The sequence below is a fragment of the Octodon degus genome, unplaced genomic scaffold, assembly GCF_000260255.1.
Source record: "Octodon degus isolate 3935 unplaced genomic scaffold, OctDeg1.0 scaffold00233, whole genome shotgun sequence".
NCBI classification, from domain to species: domain Eukaryota; kingdom Metazoa; phylum Chordata; class Mammalia; order Rodentia; family Octodontidae; genus Octodon; species Octodon degus.
In genome coordinates, this window is record NW_004524809.1 from 301564 (window position 1) to 310720 (window position 9157).

At 44.1% G+C, this 9157-nt stretch overlaps 2 pseudogenes; one reads left to right on the plus strand and one right to left on the minus strand.

Moving 5' to 3' along the window:
- The window catches only part of LOC101573973, a 3291-nt pseudogene extending 2409 nt beyond the window's left edge, over nt 1–882 (plus strand).
- A 6836-nt stretch (nt 883–7718) lies between these two features.
- On the minus strand, nt 7719–7913 carry LOC101560841 (annotated as a pseudogene).
- Between the last annotated feature and the right edge of the window lie 1244 nt (nt 7914–9157).

Below are 9157 nucleotides of genomic sequence, written 5' to 3' on the forward strand. Positions count from 1 at the left end.
GCAACCAACTAAATAGGGCAAGCAATTAAACACAGGAGAAAAAGGAGTAAACGACAACAGGTAAATAACATGTCAATCGTAAGTCAATACATCTCAATTAAATTATTTGCTAAACACAATTGCAACAATATGCAATGTGCTAGTAATCAGATTTGAAACTATCTCATTGCCATTTGTTTCTCAATAAAATTATTAAAAAATAAATGAACACTATTGCAGACATACTGCAGGAAGAAAAGTAATAAGAAAAGCAAAATGGAAAATTAAAAAATGGCAACATGAATGAACCTGCAGAAAATAATAAACCAAAACTCAATTGGGGCCATGAGATTTTTCAGGGAACACTCTCCAATGAAACCTGATGCTTGAACTGTGAAACTGATAGTAGCATAGATGAAGATTTTCTTGACCTTTCTATTGCTGTGGAGCAGAACACTTCCATTACCCACTGTCTGAGAGACTTCAACAACACAGAAACACTGTGTAGTGAACAAAAATATTGTGAGACATGCAGCAGCAGGAGGCCCAGAAAAGGATGAGGGTAAAAAAGCTCTCCATGACTTTGGCTTTGCACCTAAAGAGGTTCAGGTACGTGGGCAGCTCCAGAGGTACACCAGGCTGTCTTACCAGGTGGTCTTCCCTCTGGAGCTCTGCCTCTTCAACACCTCCAGCGATGCTGTGAAACTGGACCACATGTATGGCCTGGTTGCTGTGGCCATCCACTGTGACAGTGATCCTAAGTGTGGGCATGATATTACTGTTGTGAAAAGTCATGGCTTCTGGTTTTTGTTTGATGATGACATTGTAGAGAAAATAGATGCTCGAGCTATTGAAGAATTCTATGGCCTGATGTCAGTTTTAGCTTGTTTGCTACTGTTTTGACAAAAGGATAGAAGAATTGGGTAGATGTTCACCTTTTAGGGCTGCAACTGTAGCTTTTAGTTTGTGCAAGGGAAAATGTTTAAAAGTGAAAAACCTTGATATTAAAAATCATCCTCCATGTAAAGCAGGGTGAAATCCCCACCAGGCTGTGCTGACTTAGCCATAGAACTCCAGGGGCTACAAAGTTGTGGAGCTCAGGGCAGTCAAAGCCAAGAGGAAGAAGTTTCCATGGACAGTAACAAGATTGCTTTTCTTGTCTTTTTACCAAAACCAAGTTTCAGGAAAATACTTTGATGCTGTTATTTTGATACTTTTCTTTTGTAAGGTCCTGTGAGTTGTACTTGTCCTGTACCTAGCACTGCTGAGCTTTTCACTGCCTTTCCAATTCTGCTGATGTCTCACAGTCTGTGGTCCTGGGGCTGAGACGCCATGCTGACTGCCTCTGGCACCTCTCTCCTTAGCCTGCCAGCACTGCCACCTTCCAAGTCGGAAGTAGTGGAAGCACTGCTCCTTTACAACTGTCAACCACCTCAAGCCCATAGTCTTCTTGCCAGTGTGCCCAGATCTAAGGGTTTCTATTTAGGGTGTGCTGCTGAGATTTGCCCAGTGACTTGAACAGAGAACAAAGTCTATGGAGATTATGAGTGCAGTAGGAGGAAGAGATGAGGACCTAGAGGTTGCCTGCGCTCACCAGTCACTCTGGGATGGAAGATTACCTGAAGGAGCCAGTGTATGGCTCAGTGAGGAGGTGAGGACAGTGAGAATCACAGAACTGCATCTGGTGAGGGCTGGTAAGCACATGGAAGCCAGAAGTATTGGAATTAGAAAGATAACATCAAGCGAAAGATGGTGAGTCATGCCTGGAATCTCAGCATTTGGGAGGCGGAGGCAGGAAGATTACCATGAATTGGAGGCCAGCCTGAAATACATAATAAGAGCCTTACTCAGAAAAAAAAAAAAAAGGAAATGAGTTGAAACAATAATTCTAGCTCAGACCATATAGCACCTTAGAGGTAGAGAGGGAACTTCCCTCCTGATAGCAAGAAAATACACTCTCTTCTGTGAGCACTGGCTATAGTTGAGGACAGAGATATGACCCATACAGAATGAAATCTGCATGTAGCCTGTTAATCAGAGACAAACTGAGATGACTTAACAAAATTTAATTGAGATAGGATCAGGGAGCTGGCTCAGTGGCTCAGTGGAATAAGTGTTTCCCTGGCAAGTGCAAGGGCCTGAGTTCAATCCTTGGTTCTGCAAAAAAACCCCAAAAAACAAAAAAACAAAACAAAACAAAACAAAAAACAAATGAGGTAGTATACAAACCCTAAACAGAACAATAACAGGCAACAAAATTGATTTAGTAATACAACTTGATCAACAAAGAAAAGTCCAGGACCTGATGGATTCACCCCTGAATTTTACCAGAACCTCAGAGAAGAAATAACACCTCAGACGCTTGCATTACATCAAAAAGAAAGGAGCACTGTCAGATGCACTCCATGGAGCAAGCATCAACCTGAGAGCCAAACTTTATGAGAAGTCACTAAACACAGGAAACTGCAGGCCGGTATCTTTGATGAGCAAAGACACAAGAATTCTCAATAAGATACTTGCAAACAGAGTGCAATAAGACATTTAAAAGATCATAAATGAGTTGGCTTTATCTTATGGATGGAAGGATAGTGCAATACACCTAAATCAACACATGCAACATGGCACATACATAGAATTAAAGATGAAATTACATAATCATCTCAGTAGGTATAGAAAGTGCTTTTGACAAAATCCAGTATCTATTCATGATGAAAAACTGATGAAAATAGGGACAGAAGGACCTTATCTCAGACTTATAAAAGATATTTCTGGCAAGCCTACAGCCAGCATCATAATAAATGGAGGAAAACTGAAAAGATCCCCTCTAAAACCCAGAATGATAGGAGGGTCATCACTCTCACTATTCTTCTTTAAAGTAGGACTCAAAACTAGCCATGTAATCAAGCAAAAGAAAAAAAAATAGAAAGGGAATTTGCAGATGGCATGTTTCTTTGCATAGAAGCCCAAAATCTCCAACAGAAGACTCTTTTGATTATTTTTAATACTGTTTATTAGTGCAGTAACAAATGCAGACATAAGAAGTCTACAACCTCTAAGCAGTCTGCTGTCCTTGTCACAGTGGACCCAATTTGTCTTCTTCAGTTGATGACATCATAACTCAGAGTTTAGGAGCTGATCCTGATGCCCATGAGTTCTGGAATCAGTGCCCAGCTCGGCCCATTCTGGCTGTGGGAATCTGGTTTTGTACTTCATCCCCCTGACATTGTCACTCCTCCACATGGAAAATCATGGGGACTGTGACAGCAGGAAGAGGAAGGCCAGGGCCAGGACAGGTGCTCTCAGAAGATCACGTGCTGAAGCTCTGCTGACCCTGCAGGGCACAAGGCACTTCTGTCTCCATCCCACACAGCCCTGGCCCCAGTGCTCAGCTGTGCAGACTTCCAGGCCGGCAGGCTCGATGGCTGGGGCTGGGATGTGGGGCGCAGTCTCACCTGTCTGGTCACAGGGCTGGTTTTCTTCCAGTCCTGAAGCATGCAGATGGGATATTCAGCGTGGCCTGGGCTGCTCACAGCATGGCCCCCACCAGGCTTTTGCAGGTGGCCAGGGCCGCAGCACAAGGTTCAGGCCCACAGGACACGTGGCACTGCCTCTCTTTGCCTGGACTTAATATCCCTAGAGGCCCAGCAGTCTCTTGGTGGAAGCCCTCCCATGCAGGGGTGCCAAGAGACCCATAGGGAGGACACAGAGAAGCTCCTCACTACAGAGGCTGTGGGATGAAGTTGTGGCTGTGTTGAGCAAGCTGTGATAGCCAAACAGAGTGCAATAAGACATTTAAAAGCCCATATCGGGGCTGGTGAGATGGCTCAGTGGTCTAAAGCACCTACTTAGAACAAGCTTAGCAAAAAGCACATGGACCGCAGTTCAATCCCCCAGTACCACATGCCAGCCAGCCCCGCCCCCTGGTGGGCTGAGCTGGCCGCACACACACACACACACACACACACACACACAAAATAAATAAATAAATAAATAAATAAATAAATAAATAAAAATAAAAGCCCATATCTACATACAGCTTCATACCAGGGTGAGGTCAGAGGTTTCAAGGTGCCCAGCCCTCCCTGCCTCTGGGAGAGCCTTCCAGGGCCAGTAGGACACGCTCCCACACTCTAGTGACCTTGCCTGTCGCTTACCCCCTCATCTCACTAGACAAAAGGCTGCAGAGTGACTCACTGTGGCTTCATCCTGCATGGCTAATCCCATTTGCAGGACATCCATGTCCATGGCAGGGATGATCGATCTGCACTCAAAATTCAAGGAGCCATGTGACACAGATACTCACTTGGAAACATAGTATGTGTATTCTTGGCTATGGTCAAGCCACCCTCCTCTGAGTTGACCCCACAGCAACTCCTACCCATCTGAGCCTGTCACACATTTCTGCCCCCATTTCCATAGCTTCTCCTCTCCTCTTCTCAGTTCTACCCTAACAACTGAAAATGCTACGATCAGACAGCCCACTCACAGGAAGCACCTGAACTGCTGGGCCTCAAGGATCTCTGGGTCTCTGCTGTCCTTTGCTAATACTGGGGCAACCTTTATTAGGCAGTGGCCCCAGGCTGGCAGGTGGAGGCAGCACACAGCCTGCAGGCAGCCTGTGATCCTCCTCTTTACACCCTTCCAGCCCTGCCTCCCCCTATTGGCAGGGCTGCAGTGTTATGGAAGCTGAACCTAGAGGCGCCAGAATTAGGCTAGTAGGCCATCCCAGGAGGCCCAGGTGTGAGTTTTCAGGAGGTGCAGGTAGCTGCAGGGCTGGGCTGGCTGGAGGTGCTGGTAGCTGCAGGGCTGGGTTTGCAGGAGGTGTTCATTGCTGCACTTGTGGGCTGGCAGGAGGTTCTGGGAGTGGGGATAGGAAGGAGTGGCAGGGAGCCTCTGTCATCCTGCTGCACTGGGGGCCTTACCCCTGGAGAAAGGGGCCAGTGTAGGCAGTAGGCTCTCTGGCCCTCTTACTGGGGAGAGGAGTGGAGGGGCCACTCCTGATCTGTGAAGGAAGGTGTCATTTCTTCCACATTCACATTGTCATGTGGATAGAGCAGCTTCACCTGAAATCTGAAGTGAAGCCCCAGACTGCCTGGCCCTGTTGCAGCAGGAAGGTCACCATCTGTTGGTCAAATTTCTTAAGCCTAGCTGACTCAGTAACTTTCAGTGGGTTGTACACTATGTCCCCCTGAGGTTCAGGATCAAGATCTTTGTGCACTTAGGGAGCACCTTAGGAGGATGACGCGCAGAAGGTGTGCCATGAAACCACAGGCGCTGCAGCACTTGGTTTAAGGATGGGTGTGTGCTGGGGTTGGGGATGAGGAGCTCCTTGATTAAGCTTTGCAGCTCTTTGGAGAAGTAGGAGGGGAGCACATACTACCCCTCAGCGCCTTCTCTATGAGGTATTCTTCCATCCCATGAAATGGGCAGCACCCAGCTACCATCTCAAATAAGATGATTCCCAGAGCCCAAACATTCACTGGTGTGACTTGATATTTTTCTTTTAATAGGACCTCTGGGGCACAGTAATCTAATGTGCCCCCAAGTGCAGTCACCTCCTGGCTGGTTGACATGTACTATTGAATGAAACAGTGGAGCAAAACAAACAGCCCTCTCGACTAAGCATTTTACATCTGGCAAAATTGTCCTTCAAAATGAGGGAGAAATTCAAACATTCCCAGATACAAGAATTGGGGGATATGGCTCCTTTCTACTAGGCTTTCCTTGGTAGATGGCTTCTTCAGGTTGAAATGAAAGAGCCAGGTGTAATGATGAATGCTTGTAATGCCAGTACTTGGCAGGTTGAGGCAAGAGGACCAGTGTGAGTTCAAGGCCAGCCTGGGCTACATAGCAAGACCCTGCCTGAAATTTTTTTTTTGCAGAAACTCAAACCTTCCTGAAGAAGTAGCTTGGCTAAATCTAAATAGGTGGACGTTTATGAAAATCAGGATGAGTTTTGTTTTCTACCTAGTAGAGGGATATATATATATATATATATATATCTATATCTATATCTATATATGTATCTATATATATATATATCTCCTACACACCCAATAGTACTAAGTACTATACTTGTGGGTCACAGTATGGCCTATGTGGATGGAACTACAAACTCTCACCAAAATGTGGGGCAGCATTTTGTATGTGGCTCTGTTCAGCTACCAAAGATTCGCACCAGTGTGGTGTGACCTTAGGATTTTCAATGCAACACCCTTTGCATCCTCAAAGAAAATATTTATAATTTTTATACAGATGAGAAGTCCACTGACTCCCTAAAGAACAACTCAAAGATGGCAGTGAGGAAGAGCAGGGACAGGAAACTGCAAGGTGAGGAGGAGGTAAACAGCCATCTGAAAGAGATGAAATCTTCCTGTACAGTAATTCCATTCCTGTGGACAGCCATCAACCTCCAGTCATAGAGACTGGGAGAAGGGATGGAAAACACAGTCTAATTAGATCCAAAGACAAAAATGGTACTAGAGGAAAATATGACCCAAAGGTCCTCTATTCCAAATACAGAAGAGTTGGCTACACTAATGTTGGAGTGGATTTTCAGCAAAGACAAGGTGACAGGAAACAGAAGGACATGGTGTGGTTTTGGCGCATAACACTACATACATCCTGCAGGCCCATCCTTTATTGTTCTACTGGAAATTTGTACTTTAGTGTAATAGCCAGCTGTGTCTATCCATTCGGTATGAAAAACAACAAGATGTATGCACTTGTGTAAACGTGGCAAAACAGGGTTTTTACCCATGCTGTGCTCCATCTAACTGGTTTTTGTATGTTTCCTTAAGCATCACAGAAGGTCCAGTAGAGAGCCACACCACTCCAGGATTTGTTTTCTCAAAAAGTTTTCATTTTTTTGGGAACTATAGCACAATTCAGTACAATGGCCTGTGAAAAACCAGTTTTTCAGGTATTTGAGGAGCTCGAAAGAGAATGAATCATTAGATTACTCATGCATGGATGTAGAAGATGGTCCATTATGGAAAAATATTTGCTTTCCAAATGGAACAGTGTTGTGCATGGACAATTAGGACAATGATGATGCCTTTGGCATTGGCCCTTGTGAGTCAATTTTCCTGTGACATCAAAATGCAGCAATGACTGACTGACACAGAGGTCCTTGATTCAGATGACAAAATAGCGATGTGAGTGCGTATTTGACTAGTTGAAATGTTGCAAGTTGGCTACGCAATGAAATGGAATGATCCAATGTTAAAACTGTGTCCAAAAATATGAGGGTCTTGGCAGGGATGGGAAGTATTAGACAGAATGCCAGCCCCTGCCAGCCAGTACTGGAAATTGTAACATGAAATGCAACAAGATGCTGTGAAGTACACAAAGGCTGAAGTGCAAGCAAAACATTCTGTATGCACCAATAGCTGTATTCAAAAATCTATTTCTCTTTTTATTTTGTTAGTATTTTATTTGCATTTTTGAAGAACATACATGGTTTCACAAGAAACACTGATTTTTCTCAATGAAAAAACTGAAAAAAGAAAAAAGAAAAAAGGGCCTATTATCTTCGTAGAAGAGACGTCTCTTCAGTAAACACTGGGACAATTCAGAGTGGAAGAACAGTGAAGCAGAAGTTACAAATAGTAAGTTCAGGTTTATCCACAAATGTCTTATCTACTTCAGTAAGGCTCCACATGGGCCATCTGAGCTTAACGCTGGTAACAAACTTGCAGACAAGGCCCGAACAGCCCTGGTGGCTGGACCCTGCTGGCTCACTCTCCAGGAGGATGCATCTGTTTACAGAATTCATCAAACTGCTGCTGCTTCAGTTCTGTCGTGACTGCTGAGGGCATAGATTTCTGCTCTCTGTCTTTGTTTCAGCTCTTGCTGGGCTGATTTCTGCTTAGCCTTCTCTACCCTGCTAAACAGGTTCTTTGGCTTTTTTCTTTACATGCAGGTGGATCCATGGCTTGGCTTCTGGGTATGTCCTTAGCTCTGACCTGGATGGTCCAAAAATCTATTTCTTATGATACCTCACTAGCTGACCTGAAAGCATTTATAGGTCTGCTGTGCTCAGCAGCCTTTTCTCATGATGATTGCAGGAATGTAAAAGCCTTATGGAAAATGATGTGTCAATGATGGTATAAGAACGGATGCCCTTGTATATGTGAAGACGTTGTATGCTTTCAATTTAGACGTTTATTCTGGAATGCAGCCATCAGGTGCTTATTGATATACTAATGAAACAAATGTTGTGAATAGATTTGTTCCCACCTCTCAAATTTGTGGAATGGGACACTTGACAGTTGGTGTACTACTTTTCTTTTTCTTTCTTTTTTTTTTTTTTTAATTTTTATTTATGTGTCTGTGTGTGTGGCCAGCTCAGCCCACCAGGGGGCGGGTTGCCTAGCACGTGGTGCTGGGGATTGAACCGCATCCCTCTGCTTTCCTAAGCTTGTTCTAAGTAGGCGTTTTAGACCACTGAGCCATCTCACCAGCCCCTGGTGTACTACTTTTCAGTTGATGTCACATTTGCTTATAACACAGTGCAGGAACAAAGTTGACAAGCACAAGAACAGAGCAGAAATTACCAATGAAATGTTGCCATTTCAAAACACAGAATCGTGTAGTACCACCTTTTGAATTTCACAAAGATATAACATTGGCCTTGTATATGGCAAAGAAAAACTGGTACTGCTGGTGTCAACATTTCATCATGATGGGACTATTGATAGGGAACCCTCCATAAAATGGAAGCGTGAGGCGGAAACTTTCTACAACAAAAACAAAGATGGAGTAGATGTTGTGGACAAGCTATGCAACAACTATGATGGCACTTGAAATACAAAGCATTGGCCAATGGTTGCTTTTTACTCAATCCTAAAGCTGTGTGGCATCAATCAATTGATCATATACAAAGAGTAATAAATGCAAAATACTATGGAGAAACATTGCTGGGTGATTGGGACTGGGGTTCATAAGAGATCATTTATAGCAGAGAAAAAGCAAGGTATTTCTTCCCAGGGAACGATGCAAAAAAATTGTGCAGCTGACAAGTAGATAGGCACACACAGCATCACAAAGATCTGGGATGATAACAGGAAAACAAAAGGGATGTCAACTGTGCCCTACAAGAAAGTGCAGGGAAACAGAACATCCATGCTCAGTGTAAGTGTTCTTGTGTGTGGACTATGCAGTTGTCACATGTGAA